The following is a 25,473-nucleotide window of genomic DNA, read 5'->3' as shown; positions in this document are numbered from 1 at the left end:
CAATTATGCAGTTTCTGTATAAAATGATTTTATTGCACATGACTAACTATAAGTAATTTAAGTGCACTAACTTAACTATAGTGGTGCTCTGGTGGCATCTAAATCAGGAGTAGTGAGGATATTTTTTATGCATTTTTAAGACGAGGAATACATTGAAACTGTTGATCACCAACAGAACACGAATTAAAGAAGATAAAAATCTAAAGTCAAAATTCCCATATAATTTTTCTTATAAATGTTTAAACAATAAGTTGATGTTAATGACCTCAGGAGTTGAAAGAAAATAAAATTCTAGACACACAAGCCATTTTCCTTTTTTTTTTTTTTAATGTCAGATATTGTTTCCCTTCAACCTAACCTTATTTTAAGGGGAAGAGATTAAAACAAGAGATTCTCCTTTTTAAAAATAGGAACAGAAACTAACTCACTGTCATACTGTATCAGAAAGTTAAAGTCAGAATGTAAACTTGTTTGTTGTCAAAATTTCATCTCTAATCAAAATAGAACTTAACTCTTTTCCTGAATTCTCTTTTCTTTCATCTTTTTCTTGTTTACATATCATAAGCAGAATCTTCTCTATTTTTCTTATTCTCTGCCTCATTAAACCCATTTCCTATCATGTTTTCCATGTGCTCATGCATATTTCACTCTGCTTTAAAATGTGATCTGTACCCACACTCTCATTCTTTTCCATTACTATTTAATGAGGACTCAAAAAACATTCAAGATTAATTAAGTAGCTATTATATTGTAAGCAGATACAAAAATGAATAATACATAAATACTTCCTTCAAATAGTTCACAACCAGTAATAGCCAAAGGCATGCAATGAAATAATAATTATATAAAGAGATACGTGAAATAATGGACAAAATTAATATAACTTCTTATTTGGAGTATGTTTTATTGGGGAGTTGGGAAAAACCATGAGAAAGAAAGGCAAAATCATTCACAAGAGAAATGATACTTCCTAAAGTGGATTTCAGCTTAGCAGAGAGAGATTGTAGGGAACTCCATATAGACAAAATGGCCTAGGCCAGCAATTGGAAACATAAAGGTATTCAATGAAGTATGTAGAATTAGTGAGGTCCAGTGAAGATCTTTTTGTGGTACTGATACGGTGGTTTAAAAGCAGTCTTTTGAGGATACAGTACAGGCACACAGCATGTGCTTTGAATGCAAAAAAAAAAAAAAAAAAAAAAAAACTTTATGAATCAACTATGTACAAGATGCAGAATTATTGAGGAATCTTAATCAGAGGAGACACATTATTAATTTTAATTTCTTGACATCACTTTTGTGACAATGTGGATAATGACCAAAAGAGGATGGATGGCGGATGAAGCATCTGTTAAGGAGATGATTTGGGGAGAAAAATATGGAGATGTGATTCATGATACTGGTAATAGAGGAGAGAGAATGGTTAAGGTGAACATTTAGAATAATTACTCTGGGGGCTGGGGATAAACCTCAGTTGGTAAAGTGCTAGGAAACTAGCATGCACATGGCCCTGGGTTCAATCTCCAGCACCACCAAAAAAAAAAAAAAAAAAAAAAAAGAATGACTACTTTGGATCTCTGGATGTCTCCAGTGTTCTTTGGTTGTTAAAAGCTAATTAAAAATATAATTTAGGAATAAATCCCAGGTTTCTCACTTTGTGGGTGAATATGCTAATAAATTTAAATGGACTCATAGTTGAATACATTATTTGTTACTAAGATCTTTTCATTTTTTCTGTATAAGTTTAAAATCCCAGACCTGTTGGGTTCCCATGTGGGCATCTGACTTCCTTTCCTTAAGGAAACTTGACCAGAAATGTGTTTCTCGAGAAGGAGAAAGTTTTGAAAACATGCCTTTGATTCACAGCTTTCGATTTCCTCTGCCACTGGACACTAAATGTCCCAAGTGGACATTACACCATGCAGTCCTTTTCCAGAATCAGGAGGACATGTATGACCAAAAATTTAACTTCCTTCCACTAAGCTCATGAGATACCAGGGTCATTTTTCAATTATTCCATGACCTAATCTATTCTTTCTAATAGAGAAATATACCAAACAAATAATAAGTTTTGAAGACATGATTAATTCAACTTTGAGTAGATTAAGACTATACGTCAAGGAGGCCTTATAGTGTGGCACTGAGAACTCACAGAATGCATTTATTCCATTTCAGGTTACCGGCCCTCTATCATAATTATTTTTTTGGTATTGTGCTTATTGAACACTGCCTGTGTTCAAATTTCAGCTCTTTTTACCTCAACCTTTATATGCTCAATTTTCTCTTTTGTAAAATAAATGATCAATCTATGTCTTAGGGTTGTTGTGAGAGTTAATAAATTCAAACATATCTTCACTGAGGAGAGCAGATATGTGTGTGCTATGTGATGTCCCTTTTACTATTTTTTCTATTTTTCTATTTATAGTCAGATCCTTTCATAAGAAGGTGAAATTTGAAGGTAGGTATGCTTAAAAAATATTTCACTTTCCCTTAAGCCTAGAAGAAACGATAATTTTAAAAAAGGATGTTCAGACTTATCTTTTGAGGAAGTCTGCCCTATTAGAAATATTTTGTATTATTTAAAGTGAGAGAAAAACTGTTTTAAAACTTGATTGGGCTAATTGGCCTCTACAAAGTACTTACCGAATCTTTGTGAAATGTGCAAGAATTCCTTCAAGACGAAGTAATTCTTTGAAGATGAAGTATAATCAAATAGATAAGAGAATACCAAATGACTGAAATAAGAAACAAACTATATAGTAGCATGCTCTCAAAAATATTAAACATGCTATATTATGCCGATATTTTTCCTCCTATTGAAGGGCCCAGTATTCTAAATTTCTGTCATTGTGCACAGGCTGGCTTCCTCTGTCTGCAAAACTGCTTGTCCTTCGCAGTTCCCATATCTTGGTATAGAATCATTCTCAAAGTCTGCTTCTCTAAGGTAGAGTTTCCCATTGGAAAACAAGCACCCAACGTATTGGGTCTGAGATTCACTTTTCCAGAGAAGTTCTGTTTCCATTTTTTTTAAATTAATTAACTTATTTAATCTAATTAGGTGTATATGGCAGCAGAATGCATTTTGATTCATTGTATACAATTGCAGCACAACTTTTCATTTCTCTGGTTGTACTGCTTCCGATTATTTATATACATATATAAGTTCCATGTATGGTGAAGTGCGATGTAGGATTTGAGAAGACCAGAGCCATTTTGGCTAGAGTAAAATTCCACTCTATTATTCTTGAGCTGAGTACTCTATATTTTTTTACCTGTCAAGTGGAGACAATAATAACATCTACCTCTTAGATCGTAAGAATTCCATGAATTAATATATAAAAGTCCCTGTCATAATCAAATCACTCAAGAGACAACTGTTATTTGAAAATGGCTCCCTGTTTTCAAAAAAAATAATAACAATTTGTGTAAAAGTTTTAAAACCTCAGGAAACAAGTGTCATTCTACATTTCTCTTCCTTCCTCATAATACAGATTGAGAACCATCAGAGCAATAAACACAGCAGACATATTTTTAATTACTGTTTCTTAGAAAACAGTCCAGTTTCACATAATAATTCAAATGAATAGGAAACTGACAGGCTAATGATGGGTGACATCCGTAGGCAAGTGACGTTGCCATTACCTCAGAGGCCAATATGGAAAGGGGCTGCCTCCAGCGACCTGATCCTGCTCTCAATAGTCAGGAAAGTATTGACATCTGATTATCATTCTCTACTACAGAAACAGTTAAATAAAGTGTTTATTAAGAGGCTAGGCTGGACTGGGGTATTCTGTCAATCTTGAGAGTAAACAAATCAGTGTGTAAGGTGCAACTTTTGTTCTTGAAAGATGCAGATTTTTTGTTCATCCCATTCTCTCCTTCCTATAAGATTTAAGAAAGATCTGTGAGGCCATGTCCAATGTGGGAAACATGCTGCAAGCAGATGAGTAATTTAAGCATGAAGCTTAAAATAAAGTATAACAAAGGAATAATCACATTTTCAAAAACAAGAAAGAAAAACCCTTACAATAGAATTGGGAGAAAATTTACTTGGACAAAGAAAGACAATTTTTTTTAAAAAATATAAATATGGTATATGATTCCCCAAATTTACTTTCATGATGCTTATATCAAGCTGGACATTTTGTTTTCATTTTGATTCTATCATTGTGGTGATCTCATTAACCCACATTCTTAGACATAACTATGCCGATTATGATTTTTGGAAGATAATTCTGAATGTCAAATGCCAGAAAGTACAGGAATGTTTGTTAAGGTAGTACTTGTAATTGGCTTGTTGTGACACTTAGTTTTTAAAAAGTAGCATTAGACTACCAAAAGGCTTTTTTAAATATAAGAGGAAAAAAATAACTGGAAATATTACTGTTCTCTCCCCAACAAAAGGAAACTATAGAAGGGTATTATGTTCCAGGCAATCAAGAATAGCAGTAACATACAAGCTAGAATATACTGAGGTACAAAAGGTTTCAGCAGTCAAGCAGGCTTCTTGTCCACCAGCCTGTTTTATTATGAGAATTAGAAAAGGTGCCTTCTAAAGGGCAACAGAAATGTTCAGAAAAATCAAACATTGTCATCAAGGAACTAAATCTAATCCCTCAAATGACCTCGAAGCACAGGCAGGGAGCCCTTCCCTTGCTAGGTAAAAATGACACCAGAGGCCAAAGGGGCCAGATTGAACCAGAAACTCTGCAGGCCCATATGCCAGGAGGTGAGTCAGAAAAGGTGTTCCATGCAAGAGGGAATAGAGACAACAATTTTAAGTTGCTATGCAAGAATATGGCCTTGAATCCAAAAGGATGAGAAGGAGCCAAGAAACATGCTAAACTCAGACAGGAAGGAGGAGAAAAAGGTGAGCAGATGCTGCTGTTGTGATTGATCCTGATTGATTCGGGAGGAGACTGTTTGCTAGCAGTTTTTGCTTTTGTGAGCAGTAGGAACAGGAATATTGGGTGAATTGACCCTGCTAAATGACCAGTGATAGCATAAGCACTTAGTGTATTCTCCAGATCACATTTCCAGGGTTTTTCAGGGTTAGAACCTGCTGGGATTTGCAAGGGTGAGGACATGCTTTTTTTTTTTTTTTTTTTTTTTTTGAGCCTGTACTCTTTCTATTACTCTTAGTTCTTCTTTTTCCATACCTGACTCTTATTTCACATACTCAGACTGTTTGGATGAAAACCCTTCAATCACAGCAGCTCCAACAAAAGTTTGTTTCTGGTTTATGATGCATGGGTAGTGGATGAGCAGGAAATACAAAGGGCTCTGCTTCCTTAATCACTCAGGGATTCCACATGGCTGAAGCCCCACTGCTCTGTAACTATACTCTTTGAAACACATGGCCTAATTTCCTTGTGACAGGCGGAGATAATGAAGAATTCTATGCATGCATTCTGTTGCTTAACCCAGATGTTAAATACCAGCTCCCTCAAGTCTTATGTGTGGAAAGACTTGGTCCCCAGGTGACACTGTGGGAGTCTGTGGAAACTGTAAGAGGTGGGGCCTGGTGAGAGATTTTCAGGGCATTGGGGATGTGCCCTTGAAAAGAGGATCAAGGAACCCCAATCCTGTCTTTATTCTACTATGCATCCTGGCAATAAGGTTACTGGTTCCACTGTGTTCTGTACCCTCCCATCATTTGTAGCCTCATCACAGCCCAAAATAATGTCATGGACTTAAACCTCCAAAACTGTGAGGCAAAATAATCTTTTCCTTTTCATAAGTTAATTATCTCAGCTGTTTCACTATAGTGATGGAAAGCAGACTAATGTGCATGTCACTTCACATATTATTGGACATTTCGAGTCACGTGGCTCTGTTCAACTTCCAAAGCACTAGGAAATATAAGGAATATTTGTTAAACATAAGTGTCTCTGCTTTAGGAACAACCATGTAGTTTTGGGGTAGAATTAAAATGAAGTCCGTTTGTAACAGAGGGCATGTGTTTTAGAGGAAGAGCTCAACTACTGGCTTTACTCACTGTAAATGATCTTAGTTAGCCATTGTCAGTTTTCAGTCAGATTGCATATCTCTTTCAAATCATTTACCTTGATGCCTTGTGGTTTCTATGCTTATCTTTTGTATCCTGGAGCCAGTAACTCCAGGTTCTTGCTCTAAAATATGAGATAGATGCTACTCTATCTTGAACAGCAATCTCAGAGACAGAAACTATTTTATTTGGAAGTGGCATTTTGCAACAGGAGTAGCATTCAGCCACAAGGTGCATGCAGATTTAAAGATATTCAAAGTTTCACCAGGCCATTAATTTTACATATAATAGCCAGTGGTCAGTGCATACGGAAAAAGCATTTGCACCTTGGCTATGAATTTGGTGCTTTAATGAGTGATTACATAAAAGTGAAAAAAATATCTTGAAAAAGAATTGTTCATGCAATATTCCCCAAATAAATGACAGTGCACCAAATGCTTATTGATTATTGGGAAGACAACATTCTACATAACTTCTCTTACTGAGGATCAAAGGTGGTATTAGGTAGGTCACTAATCCAAATGTGACATTCTTATTCAACACATGGCAAGAGAGTCTGTCTATAAGGTCAAGTTTAAGTTTGCTATCTTAAGAGACTCTCATGAAGGATACTTGGGTAGCTCATAAAAATTCAAAGCAAGAATATGTTGATTTTGAACCTTGTACTCTACCCTCAGGCACACTAACATGGATGTTAATATTCTTTATTCTAATTAGTTAATGTACACACACACACACACACACACACACACACACACACACATCTCAACCCATGCATTAATCCCTGTTGTCTTCCCTTAATCTCATGGTGTGGACTAGGGAGAAGAGGAAGGGATCATGCATGCTTCTATCAGAATCATCAGGGATGTTCTCAGAGTAACAGTGGTTTGAATATTGAAGTAAAATTTGTCATGGCAAAACCCAAAGCCATCCTCCTAAATCCATTATTCAGCCATTCAAAAGATATATTTCTATCCACGGAAGGTCAAAAATGCTCCCTCCCCACACAAAAGATATTGACCTCAAGGACTGAAATCTTTTACCTCAAAAAAGTATAATTACACTACAGATCTTCAGTTTATCCTGAATAATTCAGGTAGGTTCTAAATCTAAAGACAAGAGCCCTCATCAAAGGCACATTGAGGACAACAGATTCCCAAAGAGAAAGCAATGTGATGACGTAGCAGAGACAGGGGTAATATTACCACAAACCAGAAAGAAACAAATGCTAGAAACCACCAGAAGTGGGTGTCAATGAATGATTCTCACCTAGACTCTCCACCAGAGCATGGCCCTACTCTACTGGTACCTGGATTTCAGACTTCTGACTTCCAGCAATATAAGACAATTATGTTCTGTTGTTGTAGACTACCATATTTGTTGTCACTGAGTATGGCTTTGCTCATTTAATTATTTCTGCCCTTTCACCACTGAGGCAGATGAGAACCCCACCTATCCCCAGAAAACCTGTTTCAGTATCACTTCCTTGGTTAAATCCCTTGGGCTCTCCCCAACCCCAACCCAACAGCAACAATAATTATCATCTTCCTCTTTCTCTCACGTCACTGGATGTATATGTCTGGACAAGTACTTCTAATATTCCACAATTTACTTTTCTATCCTGCCTTAGGGCTTAAATTGAATTACTAGAATAGAGTCAGAATTACACAGGTATTTTCTATGTAGCTATGATTGTGTGACCTCTCAATGGTAGAATGCAACCATTCTTTGGAGAATTTTACATATGGTGCCAGTGCCAAACTTTCCAAATATTTGTACACTTTATTGGAAGTCACTTTGTAGATTCAGCGTCTTCAAACAACTGGATGGGTAATTTGGTGGAATAGGAGTAGCAGGAAAAAAGAATATTAAAGTTACATTAATATTTGATTAACTAAATGTTACTAAAAACACAATGTGAATTTTCAAAAACACAATAACAACATTATTTGTATTTAGCAACATTATACCTGGTTCACAAAAAGAGGATATGAAAAGATCTAAGACATGAAATAATATATCTCTTTGGCAGAATGTGAGGCACTGGAATGAGTCATTGAGTGGTGTATGGCCTCTCCAACTCCAATTAGTTCACTGAGTAACTTATCTAACTTGTGGGGTCTGGGGGACATTGGATGGATTGGTCTTAATAAAAAAATGCTTTCTACTGCTAGGAGGAAACATGGAAGCCTCTCCTTTTGCAGATGAGGAATTAATACTGCAAACAATTATATACTTGTTTTGAGAGAATCATTTTGTTTCTCCAAACTGGATTTCATCATTCAAGGGTCAATGCAGGAACTTGGAGAGTTTCTCACAATAAGTCCACTTCAGAAATGCCTCTCACTGCCTCTCAAAGCCACTTATGCTCTACCAGGACCTGCTGTCTACCTGACCACTTCAGTAAATCAGGAGTGATGCATGTTGACTGCTATCATGTAAAAATTCCTCATTGTATAATTATGCTCTAACAATATTCCCATGCCTATATCTACAGCCATGTTTCAGGGTATGTCATTTACTGCACATTTGTGATTAAGTGTACTTTAAAAAACATTTTTAAAGAAAGAGAGAATTTAATATTTATTTTTAAATACAAGTACATCTTTATTTGTATGTGGTGCTGAGGATCAAACCCAGTGCTACACGCATGCCAGGCGAGCTACTGCTTGAGCCACATCCCCATCCCATACTTTTAAAAACTTAAATGGTGGCTAAGTATCTTTTTTAAAAATATATATATATATATATATATAAATATATCATATATATACACATATATATGATATCTATAGCTTCAGCTTTAGGAACTGCATCTAGGAAACAAACAAACAAAAACATCAAAATACTTTGGAAAAAAGAAAGCACACTTTTTCTTTTCTTTGAAAAACAACCACATCTGAAATAAACATTAAAAACATATTTGATTCCCAAATGAGTATTAAAAAAAAAATGATGGTATTTGTTTAGTACATGAGTTGTGTTTCAATATAGTTCCCTTGTTTCTTCCTGAATGCTATATGTGTGTGTGTATTGTACATATATATGTATACAAAGTAAAATAATTATAAAAGAAAAGCAGGTACAAGAAGCAAAGATGGCCATGTGTATTGTCTGACTTTATTCGTACAGGACAGATGTTGAGATATTCTTTAGGATATAGGTAAAATTTTGACCTTAGATGGATTCCAACAGAGAATGGACTTGGGACTCACTAAGAAAATATTAGTTTCAACTCTGAAACATGGAATAAAGTCCCCAAAATAATGCAGGCTTCTCTGAGACAAGCCATCATAAAGAAACACTAAACTTGGGTCATTTCCCAAGTTACTTAAATTTTTAGCAAAATGTAGGAAATACATTTTCAGGATCTGCAAGAGTTAGAAAGATGTGTGTTATTTGGATGGTATGAATTTGGGGGAGACATCATGGAATGAAAACAGAGAAATCAATGGATATCAAAGTGAGGTATGTACTATAGTTTTGGATCCAATACACACCAGGAAGCTCAAAATTCCAAATTAAAAGAATGATCCTAGAGGTGGGGTCTCTGACTTATATTTCAAGAACCTCTTCTGGCTCTATTATGGAATTTGGATGAGGGAGATTGTCTGAAAAATTTTCCTCAATAGATAGAAGGGATGGCCCATCTCAGATGATGTCACTAATACATACAGATCCAGCCCCTTGATGGTGTGAAAGTATATGAAGTCAAAGAATGCACAGAAGGAATAAAACTTGATTGTGTTAAAGTGCATCTGTATGCTGGACGCTTTTAGTCTGTTATTCCATTTAATCTTAAAAATGCCCCCTCCCCAATTACACCCAGGAGTATTTCCATTTTATGAGAATGATTAAATAACTTAAGATCTCACTACTTGATCCCAAGCAATAGAGCCAGAATGACTCAGTATTCTTTCTATGTCTGTCTTGTGAATTCTCAAAGAAAGACATAGTGTTAGATTTGTTGATGTTGTCATTGTTTTAGTTGAAGGTCATGGCTAATGGTGGGAGGTAACACCAGTTTCTCTATTATTGTGAGTGCCCCTTTGATCATGCTTCTGAGAGGCACTCTAGAACCTCCAAGCTGTGGTTGCTATTCTATTTTAGTTTCCTTGAGTGCTCTTTCACTTAGTTCATTATTTTAACAGTATTTTCCCAAACTCCTTCTTCTTGCTACATAAACATACAGGTGCCTGAGACATACACATCCATGGAGAAAACTAACAACAATCCCTGTCCTCAATGAGCTTTTATTGTATTTGGGCAGAGATGGGAAAAAACACAAAGCATAATAAAGGAATAAAGTGTAGAGAGCATGTTAAAAAATAAATGACATGGAAAATGACCGAAGAATTCAACAGGATAAGGTAAATCTGGAATGCCAGTAGTGAGGGTGAAGAGATGGCAGTATGCTTGAATGGCCTGGGTAGGTAGGTTTCATCAAGAAGGTGAAATTTGAGTGAAGAAAGACCTAAAGCAAATAAGCATTTGATAAAAGTGAAGTCAAGTGGCTGTGTTGTGGCTCAGTGGTAGAGCACTTGCCTAGCATGTGTGAGGCACTTGGGTTCAATCCTCAGCACCACATAAAAATAAATAAAATGAAGGTATTGTGTTTATCTTCAATTAGAAAATTTAAAAACAAAACAAAACAAAACAAAAAAACTGAAGTCAAAGTGGTCATTAGAACAAATACTGTGAGACAAAAATATCCAGGGCCTTTGAATGTCAAGGAATTTTCTAATAGTGAGGTATTAGAGTCTGTAAGGGGAAAAGAGGAAAGGTAAGGTCAAATTGGATGGTGAGAGAGATCTTATAGCTGCCAGGCATTGTCTGTAGACTTACTGAGTTAAATGGGAGATGATGCAGGATACTGAGAAAATATATAAGAACTTTTTAAAACATTATCTGTCTACCATGTTGACAAAAAGTGTAGAAAGGGAGGGAATTCTTTAACTTGATGCTCAAAATTAAAGATGAGAGAGATTAGTCACGCAGCAGGGTAGGAGCAGCAGAAGGAGAGGAAACTGGGGAACTGGTTGGCTTCCAGATATTTTATGGAGGTAAAGTTACCAGGGTTTCCCATTGGATTTTATCTAAAGGTTTGAGAGAAAGGATATGAGATTGACTCCAGGGTTTTTGTTTTTTTTTGTTTTTCTTTTTGGCTTGACAAAGTTGAACAGTGAAATTACCATTAAGTAAAATTAATTACTGTAGAAACATGACTGGGAAGAAAGGTCAGAAGTTGGGAGGAATAGATGCACTCTAGATAGGGCAGAGGGGTGGGAGGGGAAGGGAAGGAGCAGGGAGTTAGCAATGATGGTGGAATGTGATGGACATGATTATCCAAGGTACATGTGTGAAGGCACGAATTGGTGTGAACATACTTTATATACAACCAGAAGTATGAATAATTGTGCTCTATATATGTAATATAAATTGTCCTGCATACCGCTGTCATTTATTTAAATAAATAAATAAAAGCTCAAACTCAAATTCTCATCAAATATGGCCTTTCATCTCTTAGCTCTGGGAAACAATTCAATTCCAGAGTCTTTCAGGTTGTTCCCAAAATTCAGTTCTTTTTGGATATAATTTGAGATCCACTTTTCCATGCTGGCTGTTAGCAAAGAGATCACTTTCTGGCCACTTCCCATGGTCCTTCCATCTTCAAAGAAAGATTTAATGTTCTATCAAATCTTTCTTTTGTTTTCATCTCTCTGACTTCCCCATCTGTGTTCCTCTTTTGATACCAGTCTGAGAAAGTTCTCTACTTTAAAAGATATAATGTGTTGAGATTAGTTTCACAGATAGTCTTCCTTTTGCAATATAAAATAACATAATCACAGGAGGAACTTTGTGGGTGGCAGAGGATGAAAGGGTGTAGATCTGGGAACTATCTTAAGATTCTCACTGCCATTGCATCCAAGCATTGATGTTGAATAAGCAGAGACTGGAATCACCTAGACTTGGGAGTCCTTGTGTGAAGTCTGGATGTCTGTCTTTACCACATCCACCTTAAGCAGTTGGGAGTGAGCGGCTAAATGACAGGCAACCAAGGGCACAGATGGAGCTACTGACACAAGGTCAGACACTTCCATTTTGCAAATGTTTGAATAGGAACATTTCAGTGACTCACTATGTTGGATGGATCCAATTGTAACATTATAAGGACTTTTATTTCTAGAATGTTTGGTTGCTGTTATTTATACATAATCTATTTTAACCTCACTGGTAAGCTATGGGTGTTCCTTAAACCATTTATTTTTTCAATCCTAAATGGTGCCCGCCATTCTCCTGAACTTTAAATAGGCCTGTGTCAAAGAAAAATGACATTCATTTTTTTTTAATTCCAAGAAAATGGTTATCAGATATAGTGCTAATATTCAGCTTCTGTAGAAGCAGAAACCAGGCTGCACTCTGAGAGAGATATTGAGCACATCTTCTGGATGGAATAGTACATATTAGGAAGGAAGCACTAGGAATTCTATCACTCATCATCAGTGAATTAATTAACCCAAGCTTGACTAATGGAAAGCTATTTTGCTGTTAAGGATTTTTAATTAAGAAATCCCTCTACTTTGGAATTAGTGCTTATAAATTCATATATGCCATATTTGCATCTACGTGTTAATATATCAATGTATGTGTATAAATTGTATAACATTATGCCTAATATTTTAAAATATTATTTTCAGATTGTTTTAAAATAGTTTAAATGATTTAACATAAAAGCAAAGAAATTTCCTCTTCCTGGAAACTTCAGAGGCTAATTGCCCCTGTGGTCATGTAAAATTGACATTCAACACAAAAGCATATGAAGCCAGGTGACACTTTCCGTGTCAAAATCATTAGACTCAGTGTGAGGAATCAAGACACTGAATGGTAGAAGTAAGTGTGAGTTGTGCTTCTGTCATATGACATAGTCTCCATCTACCATGAGGGGTGGGCATGGAAAGGGGAGGGCATTGTGAACAGCTGCCAGTTAATTTCTGTTATAGTTAGTTCAGCTTGAATTATGAAGAAAGAAGCAATGAAGACAACCTTGTGTTTTGGATGAGTAAATATTATTGAATCAGATGTTAAGATTGACTTAAACAAACTTAATAGTTTCCAGAAATCCAAAGGAAAGAGATTAGTTAGATGATAATAAATCTGAAACTTGTATTCAAGGAAAGCAGATAATATGGCCTGAAGGTGATTTGGGGGTGAAAGTAAAGGGGCAAAGCAGTTCTTTGGTAGTACTTGAAGAATTATCTCAATGGATTAAGAAAATATTTGTTCAGCATCATATTAAAGAGTAGGAGTTCAATGAACGTTCAAAATAAAGACTATCTGAAGCATTTCAGGTTAATGCATAGATGCTCAGTTATATAACTTGAATTATTTAAACAATATCTAAGATTCCACTGGTGAGGTATATTTGCTCTTTGTACTTTGTAAACATGTCATCCTTTAGCTTGGTATGACATTCTATGAGCCTGTCATGTAAAGGGGTTTTGCTGTATCCTGTCTCATTACATCTGCTGCTACAAGACCCTAAAGTTATAAGAACTGCTGTTAGCAGGTAAAATTTACAAAAGTTGATTTTGAAGATCTATTACTTATCCTCACAATATACTACAACAGGGTACTAGTTTTTCATATATATATATATATATATATATATATATATATATATATATATATATTTGTTTATTTATTTATGTTGTGTGGGGGTTAACAGGGATTGAAACCAGGGGCACTTAACCAATAAGCCATACCCCGAGCCCCCTTTTAATATTTTTGTTAGAAACAAGGTCTTGCAGAGCTGCTTAGGCCTTGCTAAAATGCTGAGGCTGGCTTTGAACTTGTAATCCTTCTGCTTCAATCTCCTGAGCCTCTGGGATTACAGATGAGCACCACCTAACCTGGCTTTAAAACCTATTTGTTTTCATCTCCAATAAATGTCCAGAATTTCAGCTGGGTACAAGACTACCCAGAATAAATGTTTAACTTTGCAGCTTCCATTGTAGCTAGCTTAGGCCTTATAACAGAAGTATGGCCAATGGATTTTAAGCAAAAGTGACATCTGGCAGTTTTCATAAACCATTCTGAGAAGTCAGTGCTTGTGCCTCTGTCATTTTTTGTTCATTTTTGTCATTTACCTTGCCCTCCTTTCTGTGGACAAGATGTCTGTAGATAGAAGGAAACTCTTGGGTCCTGAGTTGTCTTGGACATAGGGATCTTTCTTGATAAAGAACCAAAATAGGAAGAAAACATATTTTTCAAATTTTAGGGAGCAAAATTTTGCTGCCTGTACTCCAACATTGTTGTGAGAGAAGAATGGGTTACTTTTTATACTATTGAAATATATATAAGAGAGATTGCTGTACAGTAGTAGATCTACCACCTCCTAAAGCAGTTCTTAATTGATAATAGAGATATCATAGAAGGTGTGTAAAGATGTTACAAAAATGCTTAGTTTTACATTTTTAAGTAACAATTTTGCTTAAAATTTATACTCTTGTAGCTTATAAATTATTCTAAAACTGATATTCATTTGCTTTTTTAAAAAAGAATTACCTGTGCAACAATTTTATCTGACATTTTCAACACTTAGGATACAGAGACACTCTACCTTGCAAGATTTACTGTTTTCCTTGAAAAGAAACTAACATTATTCTATCCCAAGGGTCCCAAGAACACTCAGGGGAGAACCACTAGCAGATGCAACCATATATATCAATAAATACTCTGCAAACATACTCCTGGAACTCTGCAGCACTACAGTTTAATGTCTGTTCTTGTTGACTAGGAACACTATTTATAACTTTGTGGGCAAGATTATACTTGTTAGTATGCATTATAAAAATTTAAAAAAGATTCCATTTCTTTAATAAACAGCCCACTGATATCTTTTATAGATACAAAAAATTTTATGTAATTGATGTAGCATAGCCAATAGACTATGTCAGCTTTCTAGCACTGTCCTTTAAATGAACTTTACATAAGCCCAAGAAAATATCTAAGGTAGAGAAAAAGTATATATTTTTAATAGGTTCAAGCATATTTGACTAGATTCTAAGGTTTATTCTCCGGAAAATGGCTAGGGCATTTCTCCAGGAACCATATTCTACTTTTTTTTTGTTTTTAATAGAGAAGTCGTATAATCATTTGCAACTTTGGTTATATATGTGTGAACATAGGCCTAAAATTAATTTTTACACAAATTTTCCCAATGTATTAAATATCATTCATTTAAAATTTTTAAACTTGAATCAATTTTGTTATGTGTATGTAAATATAAGGAGCTCAGTTTTATATAGAAAATCCAGAAATTTTTCTTTCACTATAGTTGTTAAACAGGGCCATAGTAGTGCATTTCAGAGGTGTACAGGAGAGAGATTTTTCAGAATTCATGTACCCTGATCCTATATATAATTCGTTGAAATAAAATTATAGAGTATTATCCTAAAGCATTTGCCCAGGTATTTCTTTTTGCTTACCAACATTTAGAACCAGTCTTCAAATCAAACTTACACAGATCAAAATTTTAAGCTGCCTTTCTCAATTGAAACTTTTAAGAGCATATCATGATGTAAAATATATAATCAACCACAACTAAGATATTTAAGCCTTCACTTGATTTTTTAATGAACAGAAAATAATAGTAATAATGCAATTCAATATTAAGAGCTCACTTGAATGATAAAGAAATGCAGCTCTTCCTGATCACTTTAGATTCAGCCCTACCTGTGTGTTTCCTATAACCATAGGCAGATAGGATGGTAACTGATGTGCAGCCCAGTGATACTCAGGGGCTGCAATGTCCTAAATCATCAGAGAAGTCTAGAGATAGTCACTCTGGAGAAATTGAGTGAAAAGGAAGAAAGGAATAAAAACCTTACTAAATATTTCTCACTAACCATACAAACAAATTGAATTTTCCCTATGAGTTAAGTGGATGTTTCAATTAATCTGAGTTTATTTCTCAACCATAATGTAAGTGAAGTATATATAAATTACATGTTTGAGTTTAGTACATATGGACCCATAGCTATTTGACCTTGGAAATAAAACTAATATATATTCTGTGTTACCTTAACTCATGCAAAAGCCAAGGGTTCTCCCCCACCCTTTATTTATTTAGACTGTGAAGTGATTTGTATTTGCAGTAGATTGAGAAAGAAATAATGTAGTGAAGATATTTTTTGCCATGCACAGTGGAGCACATCTGTAATCCCAGGAGCTGGGGAAGCTGAGGCAGGAGGATTGCAAGTTCAAAGCCAGCCCCAACAAAAGCAAGACTCTAAGAACCTCAGTGAGACCCTTTCTGTAAATAAAATACAAAATAGGGCTGGGGATGTGGCTCAGAGTTCGAATGCCCCTGAGTTCAATCCCCAGCACTAAAAATAAAGAAAAAAAAAATAGTATTCTTTTTCATCTTTAAGGAAAATTTGGTAAAGATGAAGAATTAAAGTGTGTTTTTGATATAGCATTGAGATGTTCACATAAGTATTTTGACTTGCACAGTGAAAATTGAATATTGAAGAATCAGGGAGTAATAAATAATTAATGATATCCATGTATGTATGATTATATGAATTGATGAATTGATCCGTGGTCTTTTAATAATTATCAAACTGTACTATGGCTAATTTACCAGTCTATTTTTTATTATACCAGCTAAACTTTTCATTCGAATGACTTGTTGATGGAGTATTTGATAAAAATATAGTAATGATAGTGCAGCCTATAGTTAGTAGAGACTGATCATTGCCAAGTTAATAAGAGGGAAATAATTGGAGACTCACATGCTAAGTTTTCCTTAATGATTTTCTCTGGCTTTTGAGTAATAAAGGGACACTTTGAATTTTCCAGACAAGAAATGTCTTTACTGATAGACACATGCATCACTGGGCCCCTTCCAGCTCTCAAACCAAGTATATCCACCACTGCTCTGGCCTGATGTATGGTATTCAGGGAGATGAATGATTCTCTGTGGGTGAATTATAGTAGGAGAAATAGAAAGCTTCTTTTGAAGCAGAAGAATCTAAATAGGCTATTTTGCATTACTGCTGTTAGGGAGCATGCTGCTCAAAAGTCATGTGTGTGAGTTTCAATCTAAAGGAGCATTTGCTGCACCTCTACTTAAATGATGGCTAGCAGAATCATCATCCTGTGATGCCACAAGCTGAGGCTACCTCAGAGTTTCTCAACCTCCACTCTATTGAAACTTTTTCTTTTTTTTTTTTTTTGCCAGATAATTCTTTGTTGTAAGAACTGTTGTGTGCTAAAATATGATATTTAGTAGCATGCCGTTGTGTACATCACTAGCATCCTTCTCCCCATTGCAATAAACAAAAACAATCTTCAGACCATCTCAATGTCCCTTTATGGGTAAAATTTGCATCTATTATGAATCACCTAGTTACTTCTCTACCCAACTCATGGAATTTTCATAAAAGAGTTTGGTTCAATATTCAACAGCATCTAATGCAGAGAATCTAATCAATGAGTTTAATCAATGAGATAACCTGACAAATTCTTTTCAAAACCTTAGTAAATTGGGGGTTGGGAGTGGTTTGCAAACTCTTTAGGGGAGGGCTCCAATTATGAAAAACATAGTAACATAACTCATGTTGCATCAGTATTACCAAGTATCAGAGATTAGTTGGAGGAATTGCTAGCAGAACAGACAAAATCAAACTTACATGGATGTATTTGAAGAAGAGAACACTGGAACACTGTCCTGTTCATTACTGTTTTTGTTACTGGGTTCTTAAGCATAGCATCTTGATGACAGCATTTTCCTGCCACACATATGTGTGTGTGTGTGTGTGTGTGTGTGTGTGTGTGTATAATTAAATGTTTGTTCAATTAATTAATATTGAATCTAAATCATAGAATTTACTTCAAGTTAATCTCTTCCTATTCATTCTTATTGTTTTATTTCAATTTGAATGTACATCTTGCCTAGAATATTGTTGTCATTTCTAAATGGTCTTCCCTGCTTCTAATTTCAAGCTCCACGAAAATGCAGCCAAAAATCTTATTTGAAAACTCATTTTCCCTTTATTGGCCTTCTGTCACTGAGGGTCAGTTCAACCTTTGGCAGTGAGTCTATTTTAAAATTTTAATCTAGCCCTTGCCTATCATTCATCCTTTCCTGCATTTCATTCATACAATCAGCGCTCGGGCACACTACCTTCCTGGCAGTTCTTGGAAGAAGCTGGGCTGCTTCTCATCTCTCTGATCATGGTTATGTTCTTCCCTCTGTGTAGATCATCCTCTGCATTTTTCTGGACTTGACCTAGTTTTAAATACTCAGCCTTTGATTCTTAGTAAAAAGGCCTTCATCTCTGCTCTGTTCACTGAAACAACTTTCCTCTCTTTCGTTGTACTTCAATATGACCCTTTTTTATAGCTCTCCTTCTCTCTAATCTTCCTAACAATTCTTTATGGCTTGAATTCAAACATTGATTGTGCTGTATTGCAACTGTCTGTAAGTCAAGTCTTGCTGGGACTTTCTCTTTCCTCTGTTTTCCTTTGAGTGCAAGCACGGGATGAGGACATTTATTATGACTGCATCTCTCAGTGGGACCTTCTCTAGTCTTTACCATTTATAGACCTCCCTGTCACTGCCAGCAACCAATGGAGATTCCAGTCACAGTTACCCTAATTCTCTAATTTGCTCACTCCTATCTGGTTTCCCCAGATCACACCCCCAATTGTAGAAAAAGAAAACTGGATACTAAATATCTGAGTTCAGACAGGGTTCAAATCCTGGCTCTATGTGTATTTACTATGTGTTATTTGAACAAGTAACTATCTGCAAAGCATGAACAATATCAGAGTCATCTCACAAGGTGATTGTGTGGGCGAATAAGTAAAATATGTAAAGCAATTAAACTAACCTGGCACAGACTGAGTACTACCATGGTCTTATTAGCTATTCTTTCATATAACAATGTTACTGACATGCAAGCTAACTTGGAAGAACTGAGCACAGAGAGAACAGTTTGGTATAGGGGGTAGCATAATCATTAATAAAAGCTCTAGACCTTGAATGTGTGACTTAAGCTCTCTGAGCCTACATTTACGATGTACTAGGAAATAATAATTATTCCTACTTCCGTGGGTTATAAAGACTGAGTAGCCCAATACAAAAAAAGGGTGCTCAGAATTTGTAATGAGAGTGATAATTTAGTATTAATGTTAATTTAGATGGGGAAGGTGTTTCTGCATTCATACCAGCAAGAGCTATCTCAGTTGGACTTTTCCTCCACTCAATATTTCCCTTTTCCTTCAAACTCCATATTTATTTCCACAAGAGATTAGAATGCTTAAACTAGAACTTCAAGTTTCAGCCCAGTGAGTTTTGGAAAAGAGTGACCTTCTCTCCATGAGCAAGAGGGGTTTTGTTCTTTCAATTCCATTTCAGTTCACCCACCAGAGAGATCTATGGCGTGGTACATACATGGTCCACTGAAGAGGAAGTAAACCTTGAAAATCCAAACATGGAATTTCTTTGTAGTCAACCTGACCAACTGTATCCCAAATCCAGTAAAGAATACTTTTCCTTTTAAGTTTGCTCTGCTGGGCCCTTCATAATTATTTATCCTCTCTTCCAACAGTTTTCAATTATATTTAAGCCTATTCAACCTAAGGAGGAAGAAGTCATTAAAAAATAAATACTCACAAATTATGAAGAAGCATGTTGTTTCTTTCTAAGAGATGTAGCCAATAGACAGTAAATAAGCTTGGTTCCAGAGTTTTCCTCAGAGGATGGGGGTAAGGGAATTTGCCAATTCATCCTACCATGTTCTGTTTACATGCACTTAAAGGGAAGGAGTCAGATAAACGAGGAGTGACTGGCAAAGAGAAAATCTCAAATACCAACATCCATTTTAAAATATACAAAGACATAACAATTTTAATTCACTATTTGTAAAAAGGACATGGTATAAGCTTTTCTAAACTCCCTGAGAAATTTTAAAATTAAAAGTTGAATAAAGCAACATTATTGTTTCTAAACTAAGACACAGTGTTATAATTTGTTTTTGTGTCCTATTGATATCTTGTCAAACATTGTTTCTTTTATGGAAAAGTGAATTGTAATAACTATGTTTTCAAATTTAATATATAGCTTAAAACCTTGGTATAACTTAATCTTTTTAACTTTTCCAAGACTGTGATTTCAAAAAAGCAATTTATCTCATATTTAAACATGCTAAAATTGGTGATTATCATAATATTGGAATCAATTACTTTATCATACATAAATGCATAATTCATGCATTGTAGCTCACTGGTTAAGGGAATAAGTGACCACATGGAAAATACTAAGATGCAGACAGCTTTCAGCCCAATAAAATATTAGGCTGAGTCTTTTGACCATGCCAATTTACTTAAGGTAATAGAGATCAGTTTACTTTTATTTGACAGATTTTACCCACATCCTCTTGATGAAGAGGCAGGGTTGTGTGTTTGTTCCTTATCACCACACTTTGTGACCACTGCTGTTTTTATAAATATAGTTTAAAAAGACTGAGAGAGCTTTTTGCATTTCCATGGTGATGTACAAAAACAAATAAAAAAATGTGCTTCCCTGAAAGCGTGATCAACTCAGCCTTGATAGACTCTGTTTGGTATGTCTAAAAGTTTGCTGATATCATTCACAGTGGCTTCATTAGGGAAACATAAGTGTGTCCAAATAAACTGACTTTAATACAGAAGAGACTCCTTAAGTATTGAGAGTCTGTCTTCCTAGTTTCATTGTTGGGGAGAAAAATTATATACTTATTGTTGTTCATCTAATAAATATTTCAGACCCATTTATGAATAATTAGTGCAGATGCAATCCCATTTGAATGTCATGAGGTGAATTAGGGGAAAATAAAATCATTTCAAGTTCTGAGTCTGTCCGGAGTACATAGCTGGAATCCCCGTCTATCCACACAATAGATTAACTACCCTCTGTGCATACTGTATTTTGCTCAGCCCTTCCTATTCTAAAGCTGGAATGAAGCAGTCGTTATCTGTGGCAGTGCCTGGGTGATTTTCAAGCCCAGCACTACCCACCCAAGTGGCTGTGATACCGGCTTTCACTGAAGCCTTATTACTCTTAAAAGAGCAATTTGGTTGGTTGCACGGCTATTAGGGATCACACAGGCAGCCTGAAAGCTGTCAGTACAACTGCTTCTCATCTTTTTCACACAATCCTGACATCTTTTCTCTTTTCTGCTGGACACAGACATTACTGTTTTTATCATTTTCAATCAAGCTCACCCAGAACGCTGAGGAATGTATTCTCACTGAAAGCAAAGTGGAGAACAGAAATTATTTTCTAGCTCCTGGAGTAGAAGCAGTGCTGACTGCGTGCTGAGGAGCAGGAGCCAGAGCCGTGAGAAATGTAGCTTGGCTCAGGACTACATCAGGGAGCTGCTCCTTCAGCTGTTAAAGATGGCAAAACAACACCTACCTCAGGTTTTTCAATGATTAATGCTATTTTCATAACCGGGAGGGAAGAGGATGTGAGAAATTTTGTGAAATTCACTTGTGGAAATGTTATCATCAGAGAAAGTGGGGAAAATTACTAGGCTGGAACTTCTCTTCGTTTTGATGCTCCTCTTTTCTGGACCAACTCTGAGCAAGCTGACCCGGACCCCCTGGAAAGGAAAACCTTGGAAGGGGGGTAAGTGATGAAAGTTTTGTGGTAAGGATCTGTAAGGGGTCAGCAAAGCCGGATATTGGTATCTGGAGGACAGCTAATGGTATAGGAGCTGATTCTGTTTGAAATCAGGATTTTTATTTCTGGAAAGAGGATCTGTGTTGTAGGTGGCTAGGAAGAAGAGTTTCTTTTTTTTTTTTCCTCTCTTACTGATATAAATATATGTTTGCAGTTTTTGGTTTGCTGGGCTTTCAAAGCATTACAATGATTATTACTCCAGGGCCAAATGTGTGCTGTTCTAGTACAAGGGTATGTGCGTTATCCTTAGGAAGCTGCATTTTCTGAAAGATGTGGGTTTTGAATATGTGAGATCACTCAATTGTTTGCAGATTTTGTGAAATGATCAGTGGCGTGTTAGGAAATACAGTGCTACCAACACTGATTTTTTGGCTGACTCTATCAGTGTTACTGTGTTAGTGAAGATAAATTACATTAACTTCATTGGGAAAAAGTATCTGCTAGATGAGAAAAAAGCCTTTCAGCACTTCAGAGCATTGTAATCCATTTTCTTCTGCTGTTGAAAAATTATAATGAGATGGGAGAGAATTTTTGAGACTTCAAAGATACCTTTTTGTAAAGTTCTGTTGGTTTTGCTTTCCCTGAATGTCATTTGTTCCTACCAGACACAAGTTATCAAGGTATGTGTTCTGTGAATGCAGTAACCCAAAATGATGCTGCAGAAATATCCCAAGAGAGACTTTCTCTATGGTGTTTTTATGTTTTAGGAAAAATCTTGATGGAAGAAAGCTGAGGATTTTGCTTTATGCAAGCATTCTTTTTATCTCATGTTTTTTTATCTTAGCTTTAGAAAACACTTCTGGGTCTACCCCCATCTTTGCTTTACTGTCAGTGTTATGATCTGAGGTTAAAGAGAAGCATGAACATTAACAAGAAGTTTTAATAATTTATCACAGCATCTCAGCAGGATCTTCTAAATACTCAAGCCCCTTCAGTTTGATCTTTCGGTTTCTCCTTTTGTTGCATTAAAGACATTTCAAATCTTTTACCTACTATACCTTTCAGGGAAAAGTTCCAACAGCACTTAGCTTAGATGGTCGGTACATATCTACCCAAAGGAGTGGTTGAGACAAATTATCTGGGGCCTTGTAAATTATATCACCACATTTCTGTATTGCCTGGTGTTATCAATGGATTTTTTTTCACCTTGCACACTGCAAGCTGTTATTTATGTTAGCCTGCATGGCAGCTTTTTGGTGGCTTGGGATCTAGAGATGTATAGTGTTATCGACTCCAGGGGATGTCAGGAGCGTTAACCTGTATTTCTTATATGCATTTTTCAAAGACAGTTAGTACTTGTATCATGTCAAACTTTAATTTCCTGCATTAAACTTCAGCAATAGATTTGGAGCTGCAGCTGCCCAGTGAGAAACTTAAACAGCTGTAAAATTTTAGGAAAGTTGTTAACCTAGTGAGAAAGGTTTGTTCCAAAATGCTTCTCTGTCTTCCTAGGCGTTGATTCATTCCACACAGCTTTAGATACAGATGCACTGGATTTCATTTGTAAATCAGGTCTAAAATGTTTCATCTTTGAGCGTAGCACTAGTTTTTCCAATGTACTCTAACTAGCTCAGCTAGAAATTTGCTAGCTCTGCTGTATAATGATGATATGACTCAGTCAAGTTCAGGAATAGGCAATCACAGCAACATATTTCCTTTATTGTTGAAAGTGTCTTGTGTATTTTGGAAAGGTCAGTCAAGTTACTGGAAAACTTTAAATGTGTTGACTGTACTTTAAAATTATTTTCTCTTTAGTGTCTCTGTTTATCTCTGTATATGCATTGCATAAATATGTGCCACAGATTCTGAATTTCTGTAATGTAGCCCTGCCTTGATATGCATATGTACATGTTGTAAATATTTATTTATTCATGAGTTTGGCTATTGATGGTGGTGTGTTATCTTTCAGTGGGTTGTAAAATTCTGTTACTTTTCTGTTGGCATATTATGCAATCTTTGAAAGCATATTTTGACAGTTTTTTCAACATTACTTTCTTTTTCAGAAAGTGGAGGTCTTTATTATTTTGTAAGATACTTGGCAGAGGTGGGGCATGTATAGGTGGGGAAGAAATAAATCTTAACTGCTATGGCCATAGGAAAAGATGATGGAGGCTAAAAACAGAAAATTTTGAAGTAGGTTATTTAAACTTTTTAAAAAATTGCTTCATATCAATACTAATTATAGCTTATCTCTTATAGCATAATCTTTAAAACTGATGTACTATTTCTAAAAATCCTGGGAAAAATAACAACAGCAAAACAACTGAGTTTTCTTCTAAAATGATTTTTTTTTTTTTACTCTCATGTTGCCTGTGTGCATTTGTCTTAATCTGATTGAGCAGCTGTCAACCTCCATATGGCAACCTGCCCACGCTGATAATTTCCATTTTTGTAGTATTAACAGGAACCATCATTCTGAGAAAAGAGGTTGTTGGGGCAGGGCCAAGGAGTGCTAACATCATAGGCTAGTGCATAGCTGTGGCCTATAAGGAGAGGTACAAATAGCACGTGGCCAGGCAGCACAAACAGATGTGTCTGTAAGCAGACTTATTGGAACATTTGGAGGAAATGCTGATTACTGTTGGCTACCAAGTCATTTTTAAACTTATCAATGAACATGAATCTCAAATATAGGTTAGTAGGACAGCAAGTTTTCCCAGAGGCATACTCTTTTCTATTTAATCACAATATATAAATTCCTTAAGGAAAGACCATGTCTCATCTGATTAGTTCAGAGCATAACAAAAGTGATCATAAGAGTTTTGCATTCATGATAAACTAACTGGAAATCCTAACTACATTGCTGACATCATATTCATTAAAATTAAAGAACCTAATTATTTTACATTCAATTACACTCATTGGGAAGAAAGACTCAAAGATAGGAACTTCTTCAATCTAATGAGCATAACTCTACAGAGAAGTACACATTGCAGATGGTCATTATGTATGTAACAGAATGGATTATATATATATAGATAGATAGATAGATATAGACATATATATATATATATATATATATATATATATATATATATATGTAGTGCATAGGTATAATAAATATATGGGTATGGGTGCAGTATTTCCAAATACATATTATAAAACACTGCATTTAAACTATTAGAAATTAGAATGTGAGCTAAGTTTTTATATTTATAGCTGCTATTAAAGTTGTAAGTGGGAAAAAGTTATATAAATAGAAAAATAGGTCTAAAATACCATAAGTGGTTAAAACTGACACTGAAGATGATAGTCAAAACTTTGATCACTTGGTCGAACATGAACAGTGATCAATCAGAGCTGTTGCTGATCAAACTGAGGGGAGGGTTCAACACTTACCTTTGCTTCACACACACTTGACCTTGACTTTATTTAAACCTCCTGGAAGAGTCTTCTAGTTTCTTCATTAATCTCAGTTATGACATGAGGGTTAAATTATGGCAGCAAAGTTTGAAGTTATTAAAACTTAGATTCAGAAGATCCTGTCATGACCCACCCCCAACACTTGCTTCCTCCTTTAATAAATTCTAGCCACTGATTGTCTATGTCTAACTTTTCTGAACAAAGAAAACCTGTCTGGCAGTTTATCTTTTCCCCTTGTGAGTGGTTAGAGTGTATTACATGTATTATGAGCATTGAGTTATTTTAGTTCAGGATGCATTGAAGCATGGAGACAGGATATTCAGAGGGTGCCTCTATCTGCTTTGTCCCATTTAATAAAGTGACAATTAAT

The sequence above is a fragment of the Urocitellus parryii genome, chromosome 2, assembly GCF_045843805.1.
Source record: "Urocitellus parryii isolate mUroPar1 chromosome 2, mUroPar1.hap1, whole genome shotgun sequence".
NCBI lineage: Eukaryota > Metazoa > Chordata > Mammalia > Rodentia > Sciuridae > Urocitellus > Urocitellus parryii.
The sequence above is the reverse complement of the archived record's forward strand: the minus strand, read 5'-3'. Positions refer to the sequence as shown.